This window comes from Lynx canadensis, chromosome B4 (assembly GCF_007474595.2).
Source record: "Lynx canadensis isolate LIC74 chromosome B4, mLynCan4.pri.v2, whole genome shotgun sequence".
NCBI classification, from domain to species: Eukaryota; Metazoa; Chordata; class Mammalia; order Carnivora; family Felidae; genus Lynx; species Lynx canadensis.
In genome coordinates, this window is record NC_044309.1 from 63703355 (window position 1) to 63731209 (window position 27855).

At 39.8% G+C, this 27855-nt stretch overlaps 1 long non-coding RNA gene across 2 annotated transcripts in view; it reads left to right on the forward strand.

Annotated features, from left to right (window-relative positions):
• The first annotated feature begins 6255 nt into the window (after positions 1 to 6255).
• LOC115518569 overlaps positions 6256 to 27855 on the forward strand; it is a 35728-nt gene continuing 14128 nt past the window's right edge. Inside the window, exons 1-3 of one of the 2 annotated variants that reach the window (XR_003970312.1) lie at positions 6256 to 6665; positions 8756 to 8863; positions 9734 to 9771. This is a non-coding gene — a long non-coding RNA (uncharacterized LOC115518569). Of the gene's footprint in view, positions 6666 to 8755; positions 8864 to 9733; positions 9772 to 27855 lie in introns of those variants that run through there. The other variant, XR_003970311.1, reaches the window with a different exon arrangement.

Here is a 27855-nt window from a genome sequence, read left to right on the forward strand (position 1 = left end):
ACTCTCAGAGCTTGATCTCATGACCATGAGATCATGACCTGAGCTGAAATCAAGAGTTGAATGCTTGGGTGCCTGGCTGGCTCAGTTGGTTGAGCATCCGACTTCAGCTCAGGTCATGATCTCATGGTTTGTGGGTTCAAGCCCCGCATCGGGTTCTCTGCTGTCAGCAAGGAGCCCACTTCAGATCCTCTATCCCCCCCTACCCCCTCTGCCCCTCCCCCACTGGTGTCTTCTCTCTCAAAAATAAATACAATATTAAAAATAAAAGAGTTGAATGCTCAACTAACTGTGCCACCCAGGCGCCTTGATGAATCAATTTTTAAAACTCACTTTTCTACATAATTATTCTTTCAATATAGGAAAGTATGCTAAGTAAAATAATTTTTTTTTGCTAAGTTTTTTTTTTTTTTTGCTAAATTTTAGACAAATTACAGTTACAACTTAGCTATGACTATATTAGGTAGAATGACTTGAAGGAGTTCCACTCTTGTGGACCTTTCATACAAGATCAAAGTCTGGAAGTCCCTCTGGGTGAGAAGATTGAGTGGCTTCCTGTTTTCTTGGGTTATCACTTTTGGTGACTTGCTCCCCTAACCAATGTCCTCTAGTTCCTGGCTGCCTGCTCATGGTAAGAGTCCAGTACTTCACCAGTTAGAACCTTCATGAAGTAAGGGAGGCTTATCAGTTTGAGCATGCTGGTGCCAAGACTTCCAGAAGTAGGAATAAAACAACCAAGATAAAAGTTTCTGCAGCATCTGGAGATATAAGTTCTCTTCCTTCAGTTTCTTCAACTATTAAAAAAAAAACCAAAACGACAAATTTAACTCCATAAGTTTTAAAGTTTTTTTTTTTTTTTTTATTCCCTGATTCTAAAGAGAGTAAGTCTATAGAGGCAAATTGGGAAAATTCAAAAGAAATTTAAAATGACCTCAAATCCCACTATCTATAGGTGACAATGATCAATTCTTGGGTTATTTCAAATAGCTTGTGTTTAGGGCTACTTCCAGAGCTCTAAGATGCAGTTTTGGGCTCAGTGAACATCCTTATAAGTTTACTTCACTCCAGTCTCAATGGCTTTTTTGTAGCTCCTTGAATGTTAGAAATACTCTACCCCATGGCCTTTGTACTTACTGTTCTTTCTGCCTGGAAAAATATCTTCTCAGATAGCTACATGGTACATTCCCCGACCCTCTTTGTATAGGCACTCAGATGTCACTGTGATAGTTAAAATTTATGTCAGTTTGACTAGATCATGGGATGCTCAGATATCTGATTAAACTATTTTTGGGTATGTCTGTGAGGGTGTTTCCAGGAGAGATTAGCATTTGAATTGGTGAACTGAGTAAAGTGGTTTGCCCTTCTCAGTGTAGGTGAGTATTATCTAATCTGTGAAGGGCCTTATTAAAACAAAAAGTAGAAGGAAAGTTGAATTAGCTTTCTACCTGACTTCATGAGCTGGGGCATTGATCTCCTGCCTCTGCTGCTCCTTAGTTCTCAGGTCTTCAGACTTGGACTGGAATCTTCCATCGTGTGTTGGCTGTCAGGCTATAGAGCTATACCATTAGCTTTTGTGCATCTCCAGATTGTACACATCAGATCTTGGGACTTCTCAGCTTCCACAATCATATGAGCTAATTAATACCTTATAATAAATCTCTCTCTCATTCTCTCTCTTTTCCTATCCATCCATCCATCCATCCATCCTGCTTCTGTTTCTCTGGAAAACCCTGACTATTACAGTCACTTTTCAGAGACACTTTCCTAGGCCACACTATCCAAAGTACACCCTCATCCTTGGGGCTGATTTATTTTTCCTCCTAGTGTCTATCACAGTGTTTTGTTATATGATATGTTTATTAGCTTATTGTTTCTTTCCCTGCTAGAATTTAAATCTCTGCGAACAGGGCTTTGTCTTGTTTCTTGGTGCCTATTTTTATTTCTTTAACAAAAACTTATATACCATTTTCTATATGCTAGGAAATGAGTGCTTTAAAATGCACTACCATGAGTGCTTTAAAAATATGAACTCATTTTGTCCTCATAATAATGTTCTGGGGTAGGTACTTCTCACTATCCTCCTTTTATAGATGGAGAAATGGAAGCACAGATTAGTAAAGTACATAGTCCAAGGTCACACAACTAGTAAGTGGCAGAACTGAGATTTGAACTGATTAAGTCTGATTCTAGAGTCTATACTTTTGACCATGATTGTATGCTATGTAGAACAGTGCCAGGCATTATAGTATGTATTCAATAAATGCTAGTTGGATGAAAAATGCTTTCCTATGATTTTTCTTTGCACAGGTTCAGGCTAGTATTTTGTTTCAAGGCAAAAACTGCATCTCTGAATTCTGTATTTCAGGGCCAACATTGTCTCTCTCAGATAGTCACAACCTGACTCTCAGCTAGTTGGAAGGTCAGGATGAAATCACTGCTCTCTGATTCTAAATCCTAGTGTATTCTTTGACTCCTACTAAATCTGGGATCACAGACCATTGGTGGGGGCGTCATTCTAGCATATGAATCAGATCAAAAGATTTGGAAAAAAAAGTTTAAATTTTCTCTTCCGAAGGTAAATAAATATAAAATGAAAACAAGCAGGAGTGAATGTTGGCACACAATGCAAACCAACACAAAAATTTAAAGTAAAACTGGAACATATAAAACAACGTTTTGCCTGGGGTGCTCCCCATTAGCAATACTCCTGCCAGTCAAGAGAAGCACATTTACTCTCCTGGAAGTAAGACCCTAAGAAGAAGGTACTTCACTGGGAATTCTGGAAGGTGGAGGACCCACAGGGGACAGCCAGGAAGGAAACAAGAAAGAGTAAATAACCTGAGCCACAAAACCAAGAGTTTGGGCTGTTACAGTTCACAGTGTGAGTCTTACCTTGTTCTGCTTCCCCAGTGGCGGCAATGGAGAGGACATTGTAAACACTCAACCAAACGGTTGCCCCGTTTTGGATGATTTCACACTTACAGAAAATGAAAAATATGTGGCTTTTACATTTCCTGTCCTTTCTCTATTCCCTTCTTTCAGTTTTCTACCAAATCACTGGGAGTCTTTTATTAGAGAGCTGTACTCACTTTATAGCTTGATTTTGTTTACCCTGGGGCCAAGGACAATTCCATCTGTTTAAAGAGGCAGAAGATAAGAAAATGTAAGTGACTCCTTGTCCTTGAGCCTGGCATGAAGTCTAGACAGTGGAGCAAATTTCAGGGTTAAGGGCCTTCAGGAGGTGGCATTAATAAATACTTTACTCAAATTACTAAATGCTAAAGCCAACAACATTTTAAAATTTTAGTTAGGTAACTACCTGCTCTGTCTTGCAAATGTTTTAGACACGTGTTAAGGAAGAGCCCTACTGGCTCAAACCAAGACTCTTCTTGAGTTAATTGCATGAAGTTGAAGAAAATTGAAAGATACTGTCGCGCAGTGTGATTTCTTGTTTTTTTTTCCCCTCATATTTATACCCATATTTTGTGAAACATTCCATTGCGCAGTAAGATTCCCACAGAAAACTTGTCTTATAATCCTTACTTACAGATGAGGATTCTTGAGATGACGAGGGGGTGTGTAATTTGTCCCGAAAACACACGGATGGCAAATGGCAGCAACAGAACGTGAACACGGGCATCAAGATGAACACTGCCCTACACTGCTGCTTTGTATTTTCGAGTCATGAGTAAAGATAGATGCCCCCTAACTTGATTAACTTTTTACTCTTTACTTCTTTTTTTTACTCTTCTCTTTTTTACTCTTCTTCTTTTTACTCTTCTACTTCTTCTTTTTTTTAACGTTTATATTTGAGAGAGAAACAGAACGCAAGTGGCAGATGGGCAGGGAGAGGAAGACAGAATCCAAAGCGGGCTCCAGGCTCCCAGCTGTCAGCACAGAGTAGGACATGGGGCTGGAACTCATGAACTACGAGATCATGAACCTGAGCTGAAGTTGGATGCCCCATTCTTCAGCAATTTTATACTGAGGAAGGATTCAAAAGAGAGGCAAGAATGTTCTAATTCCATAAACTGCATTGTTATGTCTCCTGGGAAAAAGTTCCTTTTCATCTGAATATGGCTTTTGATTTCTTTTCCCCGTCTTTGTGAGTCAGTTTACTCTTGATGTTAAAAAATATTTTATTCATATAATTTTACAAAAGAAAATAAAAGAGCAACTATATTGCCAGAAACATTTCTGAAAAGTCTTATAAACTGATTTTAAAACAAAACAAAATCCTTTAATTTTATTATGGGTTTTCAGAATATATTTCAGCAAGGATTGCATTCATGAGCCAACCAAGAAGTAATTTGGAGCTGTGATAAAAATGATAAAAATACCTGTGCTCAAAAACTGCTTGGGAATTGAAAGGTAATCTCAGAGGACTAGGCTTTCATATGCTAAATAGAACAGGAGGAACAACGCAAATGTTCTTCATCTGGTGAATAGACAAAGCAAAACAAACAACTTATGGTAAATTTGTACTATGGAATGTTATTCATCAGTAAAAAGTAATAAAGTGCTCATATAACCTGAAAGAACCTTGAAAAGATTATGCGAAATGAAAGAAGCCAGTCACAAAGTACTCCACAAAGTGTGGAGGGATTGGGGCGGGGGGGGGGGGTCATAGGTAAAGACTACGTGGTTTCTATTTGAGGTGATGAAAATGTTCTAAAATTGATTGTGATGATGGGAGCATAATTGAATACACTAAAACCATTGAATTGCACACTTTACTTTTTAATTTAATTTAATTTTTTTTTAAGTAGGCTCCACATCTAACATGGGTCGTGAACTCACGACCCTGAGATTACAAATCCCATGCTCTACTGACTGAACCGGCCCGGCACCCCTGAATTGCACACTTTAAAAGGGTAAATTGGATGATATGTGAATTATACTTCAGTAAAGCTGTTTATTTATCTGTTGTGCTTAATCCTCTTTATCTGTTTGGTTCATCCCTCCACCCACCACTGCTCTGGCAACCACAAGTGTGTTCTCTGTGTTTAAGAGTATATTTTTTTGTTTGTCTCTTTTTTGTCTTTGTTTGTTCATTTGCTTCTTAAATTCCACATATGAGTGAAATCATACAGCCTTTGTCTTTCTCTGAATTGTAATGCCCCCGATTTCAAATCCAAGAGACCACCAAGGAGCCGATACTGATGCAAACGCACGAGGGTTTATTTGCAAGCTCGAGCTTGGGCCCAAGTATACCCAACACAGTGGAGCAGGGACTTGGACCCCTAGGTTAAAAGGCATAGCAGTTTTATAGGGGCCAGTGGCCAATGAGATTGTAACACACACAGGAAGTTGCATAGTCGTTAGTCCACACACAGGTGGCCAATTGAATTACAATTTACCCTATAGTAACTGTTTGAACTAGCCTATCACTCTGGTCAGAATTGGCGTGCAAGTTTGGTGGGCAAAAGGCGGGGTTTACATTCTTTGGTGGTGAGGGGTTCCGTATTCCTATATGAGCCGGTCTCCAGTAAGGGTGTGCTCTGCGGCTTGACTAGGGTGGGGGAGTGTCTTAAGCAATAAGTAGGTCATGTGGGGGTTATACATGAGATGGTGGGTGTAGCACAAAATGGAGTTAGTCTTGCTCTGCTTGTCCAGGGGTAGGGGATTTTTGTTAAATTCCTTGGGTCCCACATGAATTATTTCATTTAGCACTATACCATCTAGGTCTATCTGTGAGGGCCACTGGTAGGCAACAGGCTTGAACAATGGAGAGGTGAGCAAGGCAAAGGGCCCATGGTGACCACCAAGCTGAATACAAACAGGCTCATTAAGCGACCCACCTTGAAATGGCCACAGGCCCTAAATGACCAATGGACTGCTTACAACCAGTCACAGTTCCTAAGATTACCAAAAAAGGGAAGATTCCATATGTCCCCATACTCCCTTACTCAGCTCTTTAACTATGCACCCTCGCCACTGCCTTGTGGCAGACAATCTCTCCTTTGCTGTCCTGCCTGCTACTTTCTTGCAGTGTATTCAATAAATTTGTATCTCTTTCATTTTGTCTTGGATGAATTCTTTCACTACCCGTGCTGCCAGCCCCCACCCAGTCAGAGCGCCCCACATTTGGTGGCCCGTATTGGGACCCTTTGTTAGCCTGGGACTGTCCCCAGATTCTCCAGGAATATCTTGGGACTTTCCCTCAGTGAACCGACTCTAGTACTCTTTGGGGAACTGACGAACTCCAGTGAGGTTACCCCTCAGTAAGGATCCGAAGATCCAGGGGGAACCCACCAGACCACTCTTTCCTAGAAGGGTGAGGGATTTCCCTCTTTGCCCTTCAGAGGGATTCTTCCCTCCCTCTCCTTTCTCTCTTTGGCCTTTCCACAGTGTAACCCTAGTACTCCTCAGACTACTGAAGTTCTGGCCGGGTCATCTCCCTCATGTGGTCCAAAGTCTGAGGCAACAGGTCAGACTGCCCAGGCGTGTGAGGGCAAAGGACTGCTTTCCCCTCCTCTGACACTCCATCTGTAACTTGTCTAGGGTGAGTCTGCACACTCTACGGACCCAGTTGGGACACTTTCATGATACTGGCTGACTCTCAACTGCTGTGTTTCTTTCGCCACGCCCCCCACTTTTCCTTCGTTCCTGGAGATCCAGCTGCCATCTTGATCTATAGGCAAAACACATTCTGACGTGTCTGAATGGTAAGTCCTCCCCATCCTTTCTCCAACCCAACTTGGCCACCTGGTGTTCAGCTTTCTGTGTTGCAGGGGATGCCCCAGCAGGGATTAAAATTGCCCTTTGCTCTGACCCTCTCCTTGGGACACCCTAGTAGAGTCAGTTGTCCTGTATAAGGTCTGGTCCTTTTTCAGATCAGTGGGATGCCCCGACTGAAATCGTGACCACAAGTTGGAGCTCTGTTCCCTTTGGTGGGCCACCCCTTTGGAAACCAGCAGCCAGACTTTCCCACTATGAGCACACCCCCTCTATTTCAGATTCTGTATGTGTATTCTTTGGACCTGCCCTTGGGCTGTATTCTTAAAAATGGGAACAAATTTGACCCCCAAGTTTTAAGGAAAAATGTCTCATCTTTTAATATAATGTTTCCTGGCCTCAATACAAACTCCCAGATCAAGAGGTGTGGACATTCATGGAACCCTTTCTTATAATTTACTTTCCAGCTTGACCTCTTTTGCTGGAACTCCTCTAGATGGTCAGAGTTCCCATATATTCAGACCTTCCTGGCTTTGTCCCCCAAATCCCAACCTTCGCAAAACATGTAGAATGTGTCTTGCTTGGTTTCGTGGCTCATCTGACACTGCGGACCTTCTAGATGACCTCTCTTTTACTCCACCATCTTTCCCCTCCCCTGAAGGCACATGGACTCAAACCACCCACATTAGATTTCCCTATTGGTGTCCTAGGTAAAAATTGCCAATGGAGAACAAACTGATGGATTTTAGTGGACACAGATGCAACATAGTTGGTATTTAAAGCAAACTACAGTTTGTTGGTTTAACTAAAATAGATAGGTCTTTAGACTTATCGACATTAAATATAAAACTTCTATTGTACCAGGGTTTACTAAAGGTTAAATGAGCTCATGTTATCTCTGTTGCAATTTGTCAGCAAAAAAAGATGGCTTAAAATAATGGTTAATTTTGTCTGTCTCAAAGTTCTCATGGGTAATTGTTAAGATAGCTTTCAAAATCTTTGGTAACCTGAAACTTTGAAGTTTTGCTAAGTTAAATGATAAATTGGGTTGGATTCATTGGAAATCTAAGTCTTTTCCAAGTAAGATAAAATACTGAAACATTAATTACTAAACATAAGGTTGATCTACTTTTGACTTCTTATTTCAGAGAAACTAAAGATATTTGGATCTATTGGAAAATGTGCTTTGTGCCTTACTGAAAATTTGTACTATGATAAATGTGTGTTCCTAAAAATTATGAAATGTATTCAAAAATCTACCTAGTGTAATATGCTAGTGTACAATCCTAATGTAATAGACAGTTCACAGTTGGTTACTACCTACTTTTCAGTGGCGATGAAGGTTTCTAAGAGTTAAACTCCTGCTAAATGTCATTAAGACTGATGGAGATGATAAGGAAAGCAACTCTGTAGGTGGGAAAGCAGGAGATGTGTAAGGAGGATAGAAGGAATGTGAATACATTTGTGTTGAGGGAAGAAGACAATTTTGTCCTAAAATGAGGTGGGTTATTTAGAGAGAAAAGGCTTAGGACAAAATCGGAATGCAAAAGAAAGTTGTAGGTTTGTGAATGGAAATCTTTAGAAAAGAATTTTATGTGTGGTCAGGACAGACTAAGATTGAAATGAGTGGATTTTAAAAATACACTGGTGAGGCACTTGGTTGTTTCAGTTGGTTAAGTGTCCGACTTAGGTCGTGATCAAGTCAAGATCTCATGACTCGTGGTTTCTAGCCCCATGTTGGGTTCTGTGCTGACAGCTCAGAACCTGGAGCCTGCTTCAGATTTCGGTCTCCCTCTCTTTCTCTGCCCCTCCCCCGCTCACACTCTGTGTGTGTGTGTGTGTGTGTGTGTGTGTGTGTGTGTGTGTCTCTCTCTCTCTCAAAAATAAATAAACATTAAAATTAATAAATAAAATCTTTTAAAAAACGTACACTGGTATAAGATTGAAACTCTTTACCCTCTGTTCAAAAGACAATATTTTCTTGGATTGTTGGTCTGCTCTTGATAAGAAAATGTAAACAAAGGGGTTTATTTCTTTATCTGTGCAGAAAACCAAAGCTTCTATGCTTTGTCTTTATCAGGCCTTTGATTACTTAAGACAGTTAAAACCTCTCAATGTTAAAGGAGCTACGTTTTGGAAAGAATTGTGTGGCTTCCTGGAGAATCTCTTACTGCCACCTTCATTATGTGTAAGTAATCCTATTTAGGCATGTGCTTTTAAAATTTCTAAGGTTTTTGAGGCACCTGGGTGGCTCAGTTGGTTGAGTGACGTTGGCTCAGGGCATAACCTCTCAGTTCAGAAGTATGAACCCTGCATTGGGCTCACTGCTGTCCCTCTCTCTCTGCCCCTGCCCCACGTGCACTCTCTCTCAAAAATAAACATTACTTTTTTTTAATTTTCTAAGGTTTTTAACAAACCTCCCTGAGATTTTAATTGTAAATGAAGTCCTTTTTTTTTTTTTTTTTTTTGACTAATTAGTCTTGTTTATTTGGTATCTTATGTTCTGGTATAAGGTCATTGCTTGATATTCTGATTATTGAGGTGTTATGTGTCACAGAAATAACCAGATTTCCATGTCTGATGCTTTTGCAAATGAGTTTTGTCTTCAAGGAAAGTCATGAAAAGGACTTTTTTTTTTTTATTAATAAATACAGGTATTTGATGTCTTTAAGATCATAAAATTGAACTGGGTGAGAATTTCCAGAACTAGCAAAAAAGCTGCAACCAAACAATTAGAATTGGGAATGTGGGTCTGAATGAATTGACAAAGATGATTATAGTTTGTGTGACTCTTGGTTAAAACATTACAGGGGCGCCTGGGTGGCGCAGTCGGTTAAGCGTCTGACTTCAGCCAGGTCACGATCTCGCGGTCCGTGAGTTCGAGCCCCGCGTCGGGCTCTGGGCTGATGGCTCAGAGCCTGGAGCCTGTTTCCGATTCTGTGTCTCCCTCTCTCTCTGCCCCTCGCCCGTTCATGCTCTGTCTCTCTCCGTCCCAAAAATAAATAAACGTTGAAAAAAAAAAAAAACATTACAGGTTCTATAATGTTCGCTCTTCTAGATTGAGAAAATTTTCTGTTAAAATATCTGTGACTGGTCGGAGGGAAGATGGCGGCGTAAGAGGACGCTGGGCTCACCGCGTCCTGCTGATCACTTAGATTCCACCTACACCTGCCTAAATAACCAAGAAAACCGCCAGAAGACTAGCAGAACGGAGTATCTGGAGCCAAGTGCAGACGAGAGGCACACGGAAGAGGGTAGGAAGGGCGGAGAGGCGGTGCATGCTCCACGGACTGGCAGGAGGGAGCCGGGACAGAGGGGCAGCCCACTGGCCAAGCAGAGACCCCGAGTCTGGCTTGCAAAAGCGGAGGGGCTGGATGGAGTGTGTTCAGAGAGCAAGCGGGACTTAACATCTGGAAGGTTATAAGTTAACAGATCTGCTCGGATAGCGGGAGGGCTGGAGGACAATGGGAGGGAGAGTTGTTGAGCCCCGGAGGACAGAGTTCAGCTTGGTGGGGAACAAAGGCGCTCACCAGCGCCATCTCCCTCACCCATTCCCCAGCCAAAATCCCAAAGGGAACCAGTTCCTGCCAGGGAACTTGCTTGCACCACGCAAACACCCAACGCTGTGCTTCTGAGGATCCATCCCTCTGGCGGCGGGTCTGACTCTCTCCCGGGCCGCAGGGCCCCTCCCAAAGAGGATCACCCAAGGATAAGCGAGCTGAGTCTGCCCCTCCCGCCCCTGTGCACCTTGCCAATGGACTCCAGCTAATACCCCAGATCCCCAGCACCACAAGCCTGGCAGCGTGCAAGTAGCCCAGATGGGCCACGCCACCCCACAGTGAATCCTGCTCCTAGGAGAGGGGAAGAGAAGGCACACACCAGTCTGACTGTGGCCCCAGCAGTGTGCTGGGAGCAGACATCAGGTATGACTGTAGCCCCCGCCACCAACGCAAGTTATTCAAGACAGCACAGGGGAAGTGCCCTGCAGTTCTGCACCACTCCAGGGACTATCCAAAATGACGAAACGGAAAAATTCCCCTCAAAAGAATCTCCAGGAAATAACAACAGCTAATGAACTGATCAAAAAGGATTTAAAGAATATAACAGAAAGTGAATTTAGAATAATAGTCATAAAATTAATCACTGGGCTTGAAAACAGTATAGAGGACAGCAGAGAATCTATTGCTACAGAGATCAAGGAACTAAGGAACAGTCAGAAGGAGCTAAAAAAATGCTATAAACGAGCTGCAAAATAAAATGGAGACAACCATGGCTCAGATTGAAGAGGCAGAGGAGAGAATAGGTGATCTAGAAGATAAAATTATGGAAAAAGAAGCTGAGAAAAAGATAAAAAAATCCAGGAGTATGAGGGGAAAATTAGAAAATAAAGAGAGATAATCTATGCATAATTGGTATTCCAGAGGAGGAAGAGAGAGGGAAAGGTGCTGAAGGTGTACTTGAAGAAATAATAGCTGAGAACTTCCCTGATCTGGGGAAGGAAAAAGGCATTGAAATCCAAGAGGCACAGAGAATTCCCTTCAGATGTAACTTGAATCGATCTTGTGCACGACATATCATAGTGAAACTGGCAAAATACAAGGAAAAAGAGAAAATTCTGAAAGCAGATAGGGATAAATGTGCTCTAACATGTAAAGGGAGACCGATAAGACTCGTGACCGATCTCTCTACTGAAACTTGGCAGGCCAGAAAGGAATGGCAGGAAATCTTCCATGTAATGAACAGAAAAAATATGCAGCCGAGAATCCTTTATCCAGCAAGTCTGTCATTTAGAATAGAAGGAGAGATAAAGGTCTTCCCAAACAAACAAGAACTGAAGGAATTCGTCACCACTAAACGAGCCCTACAAGAGATCCTAAGGGGGATCCTGTGAGACAAAGTACCAGAGACATCGCTACAAGCATAAAACATACAGACATCACAATGACTCTAAACCCATATCTTTCTATAATAACACTAAACGTAAATGTACTAAATGTGGCAACCAAAAGACATAGGGTATCAGAATGGATAAAAAAACAAGACCCATCTATTTGCTGTCTACAAGAGACTCATTTTAGACCTGAGGACACCTTCAGATTGAAAGTGAGGGGATGGAGAACTATGTATCATGCTACTGGAAGTAAAAAAAAAAGCTGGAGTAGGCATACTTATATCAGACAAACTAGACTTTAAATTAAAGGCTGTAACAAGAGATGAAGAAAGGCATTATAAAATAATTACAGGGTCTATCCATCAGGAAGAGCTAACAATTATAAATGTCTATGCACCGAATATGGGAGCCCCCAAATAAATAAAACAATTACTCACAAACATAAGCAACCTTATTGATATGAATGTGGTAGTTGCAGGGGAATTTAACACTCCACTTACAGCAATGGATAGAACATCTAGACAGAGAATAAATAAAGAAACAAGGGCCCTGAATGATACATTAGATCAGATGGACTTGGCAGATATATTTAGAACTCTGCATCCCAAAGCAATAGAATATACTTTCTTCTTGAGTGCACATGGAACATTCTCCAGGATAGATCACATACTGGGTCACAAAACAGCCCTTCATAAGTATACAAGAATTCAGATCATACCATGCATACTTTCTGACCACAATGCTATGAAGCTTGAAATCAACCACAGGAAAAAGTCTGGAAATCCTCCAAAAGTATGGAGGTTAAAGAACACCCTACTAAAGAATGAATGAATCAACCAGGCAATTAGAGAAGAAATTAAAAAATATATGGAAACAAACCAAAATGAAAATACAATAATCCAAACGCTTTGGGATACAGCGAAGGCAGTCCTGAGAGGAAAATACATTGCAATCCAGGCCTATCTCAAGAAACAAGAAAAAGCCCAAATAAAAAATCTAACAGCACACCTAAAGGAAATAGAAGCAGAACAGCAAAGACACCCCAAACCTAGCAGAAGAAGAGAAATAATAAATATCAGAGCATAAATAAACAATATAGAATCTAAAAAAACGGTAGAGCATATCAACGAAACCAAGAGTTGGTTTTTTGAAAAAATAAACAAAATTGATAAACCTCTAGCCAGGCTTCTCAAAAAGAAAAGGGAGATGACCCAAATAGATAAAATCATGAATGAAAATGGAATTATTACAACCAATCCCTCAGAGATACAAACAATTATCAGGGAATACTATGAAAAATTATATACCAACAAATTGGACAACCTGGAAGAAATGGACAAATTCCTAAACACCCACACACTTCCCAAACTCAATCAGGAGGAAATAGAAAGCTTGAACAGACCCATGACCAGCAAAGAAATTGAATCAGTTATCAAAAGTCTCCCAACAAATAAGAGTCCAGGACCAGATGGCTTCCCAGGGGAGTGCTACCAGATGTTTAAAGCAGAAATAATACCTATCCTTCTCAAGCTATTCCAAAAAATAGAAAGGGAAGGAAAACTTCCAGACTCATTCTATGAAGCCAGTATTACTTTGATTCCTAAACCAGACAGAGACCCAGCAAAAAAAGAGAACTACAGGCCAATATCCCTGATGAATATGGATGCAAAAATTCTCAATAAGATACTAGCAAATCGAATTCAACAGCATACAAAAAGAATTATTCACCATGATCAAGTGGGATCCATTCCTGGGATGAAGGGCTGTTTCAACATTCGCAAATCAATCAACGTGATACATCACATTAATAAAAGAAAAGATAAGAACCATAGGATCCTGTCAATCGATTCAGAAAAGGCATTTGACAAAATTCAGCAACGTTTCTTAATAAAAACCCTCGAGAAAATCAGGATAGAAGGAACATACTTAAACATCGTAAAAGCCATTTATGAAAAGCCCACAGCTAACATCATCCTCAATGGGGAAAAACTGAGAGCTTTTTCCCTGAGATCAGGAACACGACAGGGATGTCCACTCTCACCGCTGTTGTTTAACATAGTGTTGGAAGTGCTAGCATCAGCAGTCAGACAACAAAAGGAAATCAAAGGTATCAAAATTGGCAAAGATGAAGTTAAACTTTCACTTTTTGCAGATCACATGATATTATACATGGAAAATCTGATAGACTCCACCAAAAGTCTGCTAGAACTGATACATGAATTCAGCAAAGTTGCAGGATACAAAATCAATGTACAGAAAATAGTTGCATTCTTATACACTAACAATGAAGCAACAGAAAGACAAATAAAGAAACTGATCCCATTCACAATTGCACCAAGAAGCATAAAATACCTAGGGATAAATCTAACCAAAGATGTAAAAGATCTGTATGCTGAAAACCATAGAAAGCTTATGACGGAAATTGAAGAAGATATTAAGAAATGGAAAAACATTCTGTGCTCATGGGTTGGAAGAATAAATATTGTCAAAATGTCAATACTACCCAAAGCTATCTACACATTCAATGCAATCCCAATCAAAATTGCACCAGCATTCTTCTCGAAGCTAGAACAAGCAATCCTAAAATTCATATGGAACAACAAAAGGCCCCGAATAGCCAAAGTAATTTTGAAGAAGAAGACCAAAGCAGGAGGCTTCACAATCCCAGACTTTAGCCTCTACTACAAAGCTGTCATCATCAAGACAGCGTGGTATTGGCACAAAAACAGACACATAGACCAATGGAATAGAATAGAAACCCCAGAACTAGACCCACAAACATATGGCCAACTAATCTTTGACAAAGCAGGAAAGAACATCCAATGGAAAAAAGACAGTCTCTTTAACAAATGGTGCTGGAAGAACTGGACAGCAACATGCAGAAGGTTGAAACTAGACCACTTTCTCACACTATTCACAAAAATAAACTCAAAATGGATAAAGGACCTGAATGTGAGACAGGAAGCCATCAAAACCCTAGAGGAGAAAGCAGGAAAAGACGTCTCTGACCTCAGCCGCAGCAATTTCTTACTTGACACAGCCTCAAAGGCAAGGGAATTAAAAGCATAGATGAACTACTGGGACCTTATGAAGATAAAAAGCTTCTGCACAGCAAAGGAAACAACCAACAAAAGTAAAAGGCAACCAATGGAATGCGAAAAGATATTTGCAAATGACATATCGGACAAAGGGCTAGTATCCAAAATCTATAAAGAGCTCACCAAACTCCACACCCGAAAAACAAATAACCCAGTGAAGAAATGGGCAGAAAACATGAATAGACACTTCTCTAAAGAAGACATCCGGATGGCCAATAGGCACATGAAAAGATGCTCAATGTCATTCCTCATCAGGGAAATACAAATCCAAACCACACTGAGATATCACCTCATGCCAGTCAGAGTGGCCAAAATGAACAAATCAGGAGGCTATAGATGCTGGAGAGGATGTGGAGAAACGGGAACCCTCTTGCACTGTTGGTGGGAATGCAAACTGGTGCGGCCACTCTGGAAAACAGTGTGGAGGTTCCTCAAAAAATTAAAAATAGACCTACTCTATGACCCAGCAGTAGCACTGATAAGAATTTACCCAAGGGATACAGGAGTTCTGATGCATAGGGGCACTTGTACCCCAATGTTTATAGCGGCACTCTCAACAATAGCCAAATTATGGGAAGAGCCTAAATGTCCATCAACTGATGAATGGATAAAAAATTGTGCTTTAGAAACACAATAGAGTACTACATGGCACTGAGAAAGAATGAAATATGGCCCTTTGTAGCAACATGAATGGAACTGGAGAGTGTGATGCTAAGTGAAATAAGCCATACAGAGAAAGACAGATACCATATGTTTTCACGCTTATGTGGATCCGGAGAAACTTAACCGAAACCCATGGGGGAGGGGTAGGAAAAAAAAAAGAGGTTAGAGTGGGAGAGAGCCAAAGCATAAGAGACTCTTCAAAACTGAGAACAAACTGAGGGTTGATGGGGGGTGGGAGGAGGGGAGGGTGGGTGATGGGTATTGAGGAGGGCACCTGTTGGGATGAGCACTGGGTGTTGTATGGAAACCAATTTGACAATAAATTTCATATATTGAAAAAAAAATAAAATAAAAATTAAATAAAATATAAAATATATATAAAAATAAATAAAAATTAAATAAAAATTAAATAAAATAAAATGACTTACAGAAATGTGATTAAGTATTCTTTTTGTGAACAAATTGAAACATATTTTACTTTTCTCCCTAGTTGAACCCTCTGAAATTCAGAAACTCTTAGTGAGTATTCTCATGTTTGAGAGAGACATGCCTAGATTCAGATATGACCAGACAGCTCTAAGGAACTAAGGTTGACTTTATGGAGCCAATGAAGCTCCTTGGAAATGTTGGCCTGATACCTTTCTTACAGAGTTCCCAGCAGTGTTACCAGGTGAGTAAAGAATATCACTTTCTGGCAGGTGCAGGAAACTGAGGATATTTTGGGAACCTCGAGAAGAGAAATTCAGCCAAATCTGCAAGTATTGCAGGCATGTCTGATGGCAAGTATTTGGCTTGACTTCTGGCCTCGAGAGTCTATTAAAAGTTCAATCTAGAGATTCCTTTTGAAAAGTTCCAGCAAAACAAGTTTTAAAGAATCCATATGGTCAATCACTATTCTTACTAAGCTTATGTAAATAATTAGGCCAAGTTTGTTGAAATTGGACTTGTTTTTCAAGTGAATCAGTCTTGATTTGAAATGAGGATGATTTTAGAGAGAAAAATTGTGTTTCAATAATGCACCTTTGTGGATGTTAAATTCCATTTCTGATTGTCTTTGAATGTTTGTTGTTTGCTTAAGCTAGACAACTTAAAGTAGCCTTCGGAGAATTTGCCACAATAGCTCATGTATAGACAATCTTTATTCTTGATAATAACAGAACCCCATGGACATATGATTATTTGAACAGCTATAAAGTGGGATGGACTGCCCGACAGCTGTATAACTCAGATATCACCTTGGCCAATTCTGTGTGGCTGGAATGACAAAATTATTCCTCAAAAGCTGGAATGTACCCCACTCCATAAGGTTAATTATGGGCTTATGATAGAAATAGTGGATGGCCCCACTTTCCTTACGATTAAATAAAGGATACACTTGGGGATGCCCATATCCCCAGACAAGTCTTCTCGCACTTGCCCGTGATTCCTCATAATTAGGATATTTGTTAAGGTTAAACATCAGACAAAGAGGGCTTCTTGGTGGTTTTATCCCTTAGCTGTATTTGTCTTAGGAACGGCCTCTGTTGATGCAAAGTTGCAAATAGAGTTTTTTGCCAAACCTTTAACCTTTTACCAAACCCAACATGTAGTCACCTACAAATTCAAAAGGTGGCCCTCTAAAACCAAATGGCCCTTGATATCCTGACTGTAGCTCAAGGAGGAAACTCTATTAAGGTAGTGTTATGTATATAGTCTAGATTCCCACAAAATTGTGACAGGGATACTAAAAGACATGAATACTCAAATTGGCACCTAAATGATCTCTCTCCTTTACCTGGTTAAACTTCTGGACTGGAGGAAGATTTTTGTCAACCATCAAAGCTCTTTTATTTGGGCTATTCTTTCTCATAATAGTAATAATCTTATTGTCTTTTCTGAAGTCTCTCTGACTGGTTCCAAGATTCCTTCACTGTCATATATTCAAGCTGACAGATGATCCTTTCTTAATCAGGGAGATTCATGCATGCTGTCTACCTTGGATTTGGCTGCCTCTGTCCTTTGTAATTCTTACATATAAATTCCCAACTGACCAATGTTGACCCAAAGGTAGGGATATCTCTATGCCCCTCATTGAGCAGGAAGAAGCTACTGAAGATGAGACCTCCTCCCACATGCCAAAGATCTGTCATTGTTGATCTGTCAGGGGTGGGGGAATGTCAGGGCTGCTTTTAGGCAATAGGCTTGAGCAATGGAAACCTGAGCAAGGCAAAAAGGCCCATAGTGACCACCAAGCTGAATACAAGCAGGCTCATTAAGTGACCCACCTTGAAATGGCCACAGGCCCTAAATGACCAATGAGCTACTTACAACCAGGCACAGTTCCTAAAATTACCAAAAAAGGGAAATCCCATCTGCCCCCATACTCCCTTAGTCCACTCTATAACTGTGACCCCTCACCACTGCCTTGTGGCAGATAGCAGGCACTGCCTTGCTGTCCCTGCCTGGTGCCCCCTTGCAGTATATTCAATAAGCTTTATCTCTTTTGTTCTGCCTTGAGTGAATTCTTTCACTGCCCATGCTGCTGGCCCCCACCTGATCGGAGTGCCCCACACCATCCATGTTGTTGCCAATGGCAAGATCTTATTTTCTATGGCTGAGTAATATTCCATTGTGTGTATGTATGTATACATATATATATGTATGTGTGTGTGTATGTGTGTGTGTGTGTGTGTGTGTGTGTGTGTGTGTGTATCTCACATCTTCTTTATCCATTCATGTATTGATAGACACTGATGCTTCCATATTTTCGTTATTGTAAATAATGCTGCAATAACCATAGTGTTGGATATATCTTTTTTGAATTAGTGTTTTTGTTTTCTTTGGATAAATAGCCAGTAGTGAAATTGCTAGATCATATGGTGTTTCTTGGTGTCAAATTTAGACACTCTTTTTTTTAAGTTTATTTATTTATTTTTGAGAGAGAGAGAGAGAGAGAGTGCACAAGTTGGGGGCGGGGCAGAGAGAGATGAGAGAGAATCCCAAGCAGGCTCCATGCTGTCAGTGAGAGCCTAATGCAGGACTCAATCTCACAAATAATGAGATCATGACCTGAGCCGAAATCAAGAGTCAGATTCTCAACCAACTGAGCCATCCAGACACCCCCATGTGGTGTTTCTATTTCTAATTTTTTTTGAGGAAACTCCGTACTGTTTTCCACAGTGGCTACACCAATTTGCATTCCCATCAACAGTGCTCAAGGTTTCTTTTTCTCCAAATCCTCACCAACACGTGTTGTTTCTTATGTTTTTTATTTTAGCCTTTCTGACAGGTGTGAAGTGATATTTCTTGGTGGTTTTGATTTGCATTTCCCTGATGATGAGTAATGTTAAGCATCTTCTCATGTGTCTGTTGGCCATCTGTATGATTTTTTGGAGAAATGTCTATTAAAGTCCTCTGCTAATTTTTTAATCAGATTGTTTGGTTTTTTGGTGTTGAACTGTGTAAGTTCTTTATATATTTTGGATATTAATCCCTTATTAAATATGTCATTTGCAATTATCTTCTCCCATTCAGTATATTGCCCATTTTTTTAAATATTTTTTTAAAGTTTATTTATTTTAAGAGAGAGAGAGAGATAGAGATAGAGAGCAAGTGGGGAAGGGGAAGAGAGAGAGGGAGACAGAGGATCCCAAGCAGGTTCCGTGCTGTCAGCACAGAGCCAGATGTGAGGCTCGAACTCACAAACTGTGAGATCATGACCTGAGCTGAAAACAAGAGTTGGGTGGTTAACCAACTGAGCCACCCAGACCCTCCTATTGCTTATTTGTTTTGTTTGTGGTTTCCTTTGCTGTGCAAAAGCTTTTTATTTTGGTGCAGTCCCAACAGTTTATGTTTGCTCTTATTGCCCTTGCCTGAGGAGACACATCTATAAAAATGTTTCTACAGCTAGTGCTAAAGAAATTACTGCCTATGTTTTCTTCTAAGAGTTTTATGGTTGCAGCTCTCACATTTAGCTCCTAATCCATTTTAAGTTTGTGTGTGTGTGTGTGATGTAAGAAAGTGGTTCAGTTTCACTCTTTTCCATGTAGCTTTCCAGTTTTCCTAGCACCATTTGTTGAAGAGGCTGTCTTTTTCCCAATGCATATTCTTACCTCCTTTGTCATAGATTTGTTAACCATGTAAGTGTGGGTTTATTTATGAACTCTCTATTCTATTCCATTGACCTATGTGTCTATTTTCATGCTAGTACCACATATTGTCTTGATTACTATAGTTGTGTAATATATCTTGAAATCTGGGAATGTGATACTTCTAGCTTTGTTCTTCTCTCTCAAGATAACTTTGGCTGTTCGGGGTCTTTGGTGGTTCCATACAAATTTTAGGATTATTTGTTCTGGTTTTGTGAACAGTGCTGTTGGTATTTTGATAGGGATTGCATTAAATCTGTAGATTGCTTTGGGTAGTATAGACATTTTAACATTGGTTCTCCCAACCCAAGAACATGAAATATATTTCCATTTGCTTGTGTCATCTTCAGTTTCTTTCATTAGTATTTTATAGTTTTTGAAGTATAGGTCTTTCACTTCCTTGATTGAGTTTTTTTTTTTTAAGACACATTTATTCAGCATCATGATCAGACTATTACATTTAGCAATCAACAACATGGGTGCAAAAAAAAAAATCTACATTAAAACCCTTTGTTGGCATGCTTTACACTTTCCACGGAACAGAAACTAAAATAATCTCTTATACAATTAGTCACAAATACAGTCCTCAAGTTTTTTCCCCATACACATGAGTATTGTCTAAAACATGTCTTTGTAGGAGCTAGGTCCTGCCACTACTGTGTGTGGCTGAGTTCACAAATCTGTTGTAACCTGTAGCTTCCCTGTCACTTCTCTGGATCTTCTCTCCTGCTAACCTTTGTTTCCTGGCAGTGATTAAAACCTTCTGCCATTGCCATAGCTACTGCTACTGCTGCTGAAACCTCCATAGCCACCTTGGTTTAATGGTTTGGCAAAGTATTGGCCTCTACCACCATAGGGGCTAAAGCTTCTGCCTCCAAAATTCCCTCCTTTCATGGGTCCAAAATATGAAGATTGATTGTTGTAATCGCCAAAATCATTATAGCTTTTCCACCACCTCCAAAGTTGCTTCCATCATCACCAAATCTGTTATAGCCATCCCCACGGCCACCATATCCACCACCACCTGAACTGCCACCAAAGCCACTTTGCCTACTGAAGTTTCCTCCACGACCAAAGTTGTCATTCCCACCAAAACCACCTCCACGACCACCACCAAAATTTCCAGAAAGAACCACTTTGACCTCTTTGGCTGGATGAACAACTGGCCATTTCTTGCTTAGATAGGACTTTCCTTACTTCACAGTTGTGGCCATTCACAGTATGGCATTTTTGAATGACAGTCTTGTCTAGATCATGGTCATCATGATCATGGTCATCAAATGTTACAAAAGCAAAGCCTCTCTTTTTGCCACTGGCTCGGTCGGTCATGATTTCAATCACTTCAGTTTTCCCATACTTTTCAAAATAATCTCTTAGATGATGTTCTTCGGTGTCTTCTTTAATGCCACCAACATCTTTTTCACAGTTAAGTGGGCACCAGGTCTTTGAGAATCTTCTCTTAAGACAGCCCTCTTGGGTTCCACAACTCTTCCATCCACCTTGTGTGACCCTGCATTCATGGCTGCATCCACCTCCTCCACAGTGGCACACGTGACAAACCCAAAGTCTCTGGAGTGCTCGGTGTTTGGATCCCTTGTTACCACAGTGTGTGAGCATTCCCCATTGCTCAAAATGACTCCTTAGACTCTCATGTGTTGTCTCAAAGCTCGAAACTCTGATGAAGGCTCTTTGGGAGACTCTGACTTAGACATGCTGGTGGTGGGAGGGGAGACTTTAAGATGCTTCCTCGGCGCTGTCCATAAGCAGAAAGTCCTTGATTAAGTCTTTACCTAGACGTTTTATTCTTTTTGATGCAATTGTAAGTGGGACTGTTTCCTTAATTTCTCTTTCTGCTACTTCAGTATTAGAGTATAGATATGCTGCAGATTTCTGCCTATCAATTTTGTATCTTGCTATTTTACTGAATTCATTTAGCAGTTCTGGTAGTTTTTTGGTGGAGTCTTTGGGTTTTCTCTATACAGTATCATACCATCAGCAAATAATCATAGTTATTTTAAGTTCCAGTTTGATAATGTCAACATCCCTGCCATGTCTGATTCTGATGCTTGCTCTATCTCTTCAAATTGTGTTTTTTGCCTTTTAGTGTGCCTTACAATTTTTCTTGATAGTTTGACAGGATGTACCAGGTTAAAAAAAAAAAACAACAAAACCTGCTGTAATGTGGTGCCTTTAGTAATGTGGTGAAAAAGTGTGGCAGTAGGGGAAACGTTCTATAGTCCTATGATTAGGTCTCAATCTTGGTGAACCTATTTCTCTGGATTTTGAAATTTACAAGTATTTTTGTGTTTTTTTTCTCCCAGCTTAGGTGGGACAGGATGGCTAGAGTGGGCTGGAGTTGGATATTTTCCATCTTGCAATTCAGTTAGGCTCTGGTTAACTAGTTAGGCTCTGGTTAACAGTTACCCCTGAAGGCAAACCTTGTTCTTAACACAGTGCTCTGGTATATTTCAAATTGGTTCCTTTTCATCTCCTCCTACCAGAAGCACAAAGAGATTTTTTCCCAATATTTACAGTGAGAACTGTAATATGTAGATCTCAGTGAGAACTGAGATATGTAGAGCTCCTGGAGGTATAACTCACAAAAGTATAGTGGCCTTTGTACGTCTGAGTTCTTCTGGAGTTTTTAACTCTCATATTTGTCCATGTTGAGCCTCTAACAATTTGTCAGTTGCAGATTGGGTTTCCAATCCTGGAAGTTTCTCATGGTGGTTTCCATTTGAGTCTCTGCTCCCTGTATTTACCTGTAGGTCTCTCCAATCTTGGGAACAGCGGGTTGCTGTCCAAAAAGAGTTGGATCCAAGAAGAGTAATTGATTTTTCAGTCTTTTAAGGTTTTTACTTCTTGCTGGGACAGAGCGGAGACTTTCAGACTCCTAACATGCAGAACCAGAACCTAGAAGTCTTTACTATTTTTTTTTTTTTTAAAGTGAGCCAGAATGAGAGAGAGCTCATGAGCAGGAGAGAGGCAGAGGGAGAGGGAGAGAGAGACTCTAAGCAGGCTCCACACCCAGAGAGGAGCCCGATGTGGGACTCAATCTCATGGCTGTGAGATCATGACCTGAGCTGAAATTAAGAGTCAGATACTCAATTGACTAAGCCAGCCAGGTGCCCTAGTAGACATCTTCTATGTACTTATCACTGTTTTAGGAGCACTGTATTAAAGGACAACAGCAAATAAGACAATGACCCTGATCTTAGAGAAGTTAAAATTTGTCAGGAGAGGCAGGTGGTGTTTTTTTAAAAAATTTAAATCACATCATTCTCACAACACACACACACACACACACACACACACACACACACACACACACACACAGAAGGTAGCAATGTGAGGTGATAGGTATGTTAATTGGCTTGACTGCAGTAATTATTTCATAATGCATATATATCAAAGCATGACATTGTATACTTTAAATATATACACTTTTTATTTGTCAATTATACCTCAATAAAGCTGGAAAAAATAAATCATATTATATTTTAAAGATATTTTTATGGGAAAATACAAATCCTCTATGAATTCCATTTTAGTGTTTTAGATTTTAAACTCTTCTGGCTGGCTCAGTCAGAAGAATATGCAACTCTTGATCTCAGGGTTGTGAGTTTGAGCCCCACGTTGCATGTAGGGATTACTTAAAAAAATAAACTCTTTTTCCGAAGCCTCTTATTTTTTTAAATGCATTTAATACTGAGATCTCAATACAGTTTTCCAGACATTTAAATACAAAAACCCCTGTCATAAGTGAAGGCCAGGGTGAAAAATGGCTTATTTACTAAAATAATGAAGTTTGCTTACAGGTAAAAGCAGTATAGGAAAGTAGACAATTTTTTTGAGAAATTGTCCATGAATAATATCTTTTCTTCCTAATTTGAAAAATACAGAAATTACAAAGAATAGTATAACAAACACCTGATGGGGAAATATAATTAAAAACAAAAATCTCCCAACCCAATAAACCTCTCCACAAAGGTAGAAGAGAAAGAGAATAGTTTTTATCATTTGCATAAAAATTAAACTAGAACTTGATATTCATTACAGGTATTCTGCTAACAAATTACACAGAAATAAATCTCACAGTTTTTATATAGCCAGGCAGATACAACCCACTGTATATATGTTCTCAAGATAAACAACAAAACTAGTTCTCAAGTAGGAGAATTTGAGAACATCATTTGTCACATATAGTTCCTCCTAAATTCACTTGGAATTTGGAGTAACCATGTTTGTTAGTTGGCTTTATTTATTTATTTTTAATGTTTATTTATTTTCAAGACAGAGACAGAGACAGAGTGCGAGCAGGCGAGGGGCAGAGAGTGAGGGAGACGCAGAATCTGAAGTAGGTTCCAGGCTCTGAGCTGTCAGCACAGAGCCCGATGTGGGGCTCGAACTCACACAACCTGAACGGAAGTCGACACTTAACCAACGGAGCCACCCAGGCACCCCTGGTTGGCTTTACAATGAAGGAAAAACCAATTTTCATATCTTTATGAGAGCTGGTAGTTTTGCAGTTTGGAGCCAGATGCCCACCAAAATTACTCTCCTAGTCTCCCATGGGAACTGGCAAGTAGGGGTGGGTGCTATCTCCCTTGACATTTACATTTCAAGGAGGTGGCCCCCAGCTCCTTGAGAAAAATATTCCTGGGTTATAAATCTGGCAAAAAAGCCTTAAAAAGGATTTACATCTCAAACCTAAAAGTTTTCTAAAGAAAATGCTCTAAGAAAAGGGAGGAGTCTCTTCCTTCATTTTTAACAGAGAGCATTAAGCCTTTAAGTTTCAATTTTTATTTTCCCTTACACACCCAAATGCCTACCACATACAAGTAATAAGTACTAACAGTTAATTATGTTTGCTTCACATTTTTTTAATAAAAATTTTTTAACGTTTATTTATTATTGAGAGAGACAGAGTGGGAGCAGGGGAAGGGCAGAGAGAGGGAGACACAGAATCTGAAGCAGGTTCCAGGTTCCAAGCTGTCGGCACAGAGCCCGATGCAGGGCTCGAACTCACAAACTACGAGATCATGACCTGAGCTGAAGTTGGATGCCTAAGTGACTGAGCCACCCAGGCATTCCACATTTTTTTTTAATAAAAGAAAAAATATGGAGGTTAAAATTCCTTCTGTGCCTTCCCCACCCTCCATCTCTCTTGCTCTCTCCTTTGAAGCCGCCACTACTCTATATTTGGTGTGCTTCCTTCCAATTGTGGTAATAGCGCTTTGTTTACTCTTACAATTTGTAATTAGAAAATGCCTCTTTTACGTGCTGCTTCTATCTGTTTGGCTTTTTTAGATTCCACATATAAGTGAGATAATGAAGTATTTTTCCTTCTGTGTCTAGCCTCTTTCACTTAGCATACTGTCACCAGGGTCATCATGTTGTTGCAAATGGCAGTATTTCCTTCATTTTTAAGGCTGAATAATATTCCACTGGATATACACACCACATGTTCTTTATTCTTCCATCCGTCAACAGATACTTAGGTTTTTTTACATATCTTGGCTGTTGTGAGTCATGCTGCAATGACTATGGGTGCACTGATTTTATTTTCTTTGGATATATATCCAGAAGATGGATTGTTGTAGTTTTAGTTTTATGAGGGGCAGAGAGGTAGGGGGAAAAAGGAGATGTTGATCTATGGATACAATGTTGCAGTATATAGAATGAATAAACCTAGAGATCTAGTGCAGTGAATATAGTTAATGTTTATTGAATACTGGAAAACTGCTAAGAGAGTAGATTTCAGGTGCTCTTATTACACACAAAGAAGATAACTATGAGGAGATGGTATCTTAATTAGCTTGACTGTAGTGGTGCTTTTATTATGTATATCAAACCATCTCATATGCCTTAAATATATACAATGTTTATTTGAAAAAGAAAAAGAAAAGAAAGTCTCTCTTTTGTAGTGAAAAATATGGAATATAAACAGAATCGCTTCCCTATTGTCCAGCCTGGAATAAAAAGAACAATAGATGAAGTGCCTGACAAAGAGGAGCGTTCCCTGGATTTAATATGCCTGTGCTTTGCATGTATGCTGTGCCCAAAGTCTTGTTCTGAGCTGATAAAGAAGCTTGGCTCTCCTTCAGTGCTCCAAACAAAGAATGTGGTCAACTGACTGATCAAGGTGCAGCTAAGTGCTAAGTCACGTGAAAATTGGTTATGCTCTGAAGATTGGGTCTAGGTCAGGTCTGTGCCGATTGCTAGCATATCTCCCCTTCCACCTTCCCCCAAGCCTCTGTGCTTTAGAAGCTGGAAAGTCCCTATCCTTGGGCACTGGGTGCGTGTACAGCAGCAATAAATAGCAATATGAAGAATATGGGCAACAGGTGCTGGAGACTTGTCAATTAGCAACAGTGTTACTTCCATATAAGGATATCATGACATGGTGCCCCAGGTTAGAAAGATGCCTAAGGCCAAGATCAAAAAGACTAGGTGCCTCAACATCTACCTATGTTGTAACCCACGTTCAGTGGAATGTGTACTGTCTGCTACATGATTTGTATATCCTTTAATGCAACAATTTCTCCAGTGTAGTCCAGAAACCCTGGGGATCCCCAGAATCCTTTCAGGGATTCCACAAGGTCAAAACTTTTCAAAAATACTAAGCCATCATTTTTTATTCCACTTTCATTCTCTCACAAATGTAAAATGGAATTTTCTAGAGACTACATGGCACGTGGTATCATAACAGATTGAATCTATAGCAGATATGAGAATCCAGCTGTCTTCTAGTTGGCTACATACCAAAGAGATTTGCAAAAATGTAAAACAATGCCTCTCGGAGAAAATTGTCTTAGTTTTTTAAAAAATGTGTTATTCATGATTATGACTGCTATTTTAAAAAGTAATTAATACATATTTTTAAGTTCTTAGCTTTAATTTGTAATGCAGTAAATATTGATAAATTAAACTACAGATGATTCTTGAACAACATGGGTCTGAACTGCATGGGTCCATTTGTATGCTGATTTTTTACAGTATAGTACTGTAAATGTATTTTTTCTAATGATTTTCTTAATGTTATTTTCTCTAGCTTACTTTATGATAAGAATACAGTATATAATGCATATAACATACAAAATATATGTCAATCAACTGTAAATGTCAACAGTAGGCTTTTAGTCACTGAGTTTTGGGGGAGTCAAAAGTTATATGCAGATTTTTGACTGTGGCCGTGGTTGGTGCCTCTAACCTTTACATTGTTCAGTGGCCAACTATGCATAAATAAAAGTTCATTGGAGTTTCAATAATTAAAAAAATTTTTTTTGATGTTTATTTATTTTTGAGAGACAAAGTGTGAGTGGGGGAGGGGCAGAAAGAGCGGGAGACACAGACTCTGAAGCAGGCTCCAGGCTCTGAGCTGTCAGCACAGAGACTGATGCGGAGCTGAAAGTCATGAACCGTGAGTTCATGACCCGAGCCAAAGCTGGATGCCTAACTGAGCCACCCAGGCGTCCCAATAATTTTAAAGAGTATAAATGTGCCCTGAGCCCAAAACATTTGAGAACTGCTGCTAAAACATTTGCTTGTTTAACTAATGGTAAAATTCCCCCATCTACCATAAATGAGAGATTTCTGGTTCAGTTTTCTTTCATTTCATGATAAAAAATTAGAGTCTTTTATCATATGATTTTACTATTGATTTTGCTCTAACCTTTTGCATTGAAATCTTTTACATCTAGTTTTATGTTAATTCAAAAGCTTTAAATTATTGTGTATAATGATATAATTTATTACTAAAAATTGCTTGCTAATGAACCAGATGCCTGTTATTCTTTAAATTGTAAATGGCATTACCATTTTTTTTTCTTTTTCTTTTCTTTATTTTTCTAAAACATATTTATCAGTGAAAAACCTATGGGACAGGCTAGTCTACTGTCTGCAGTGGCTAGTTATTATAATAAATGTGGTTTGGGTTATTTCCAATTCTAACACTGTATTCATTTGAGTTCCCACTGAAGCAGACCCTGAGGAAAGAATTTGACAGCAAGTTATTTATTTGAGAGGTCATCCTAGGAAACACTGGTTGGGGATGGAGAACACAAGAATGGAAAGGAAGGTGGTAAGGAAACTGTGAGCAAATGTAGCTTAATCCTGCTGGAGAACTTTGGGAGTCAGTGTAGAAAGCAAGCCTCCCATCATCCTACCAGAGAAGCGAAGAAACTGGGGTATTTATATACCAGCTGTCTTCAGTCATTGGTTATGTACAGCTGGGGGAGTGCTTATATTCAGGCCACTGGAGAAAACCCTCAGGGTTGGAAATCAGCCGGGCATACTACAGAGTCAGGAGCATGGATGGGGCACTGACAGTGGCAGCTACAAACACGATGCAAAGCTTTTCATCATAAACACTTTATTATTTTGTGTGTTTTGGAAGATT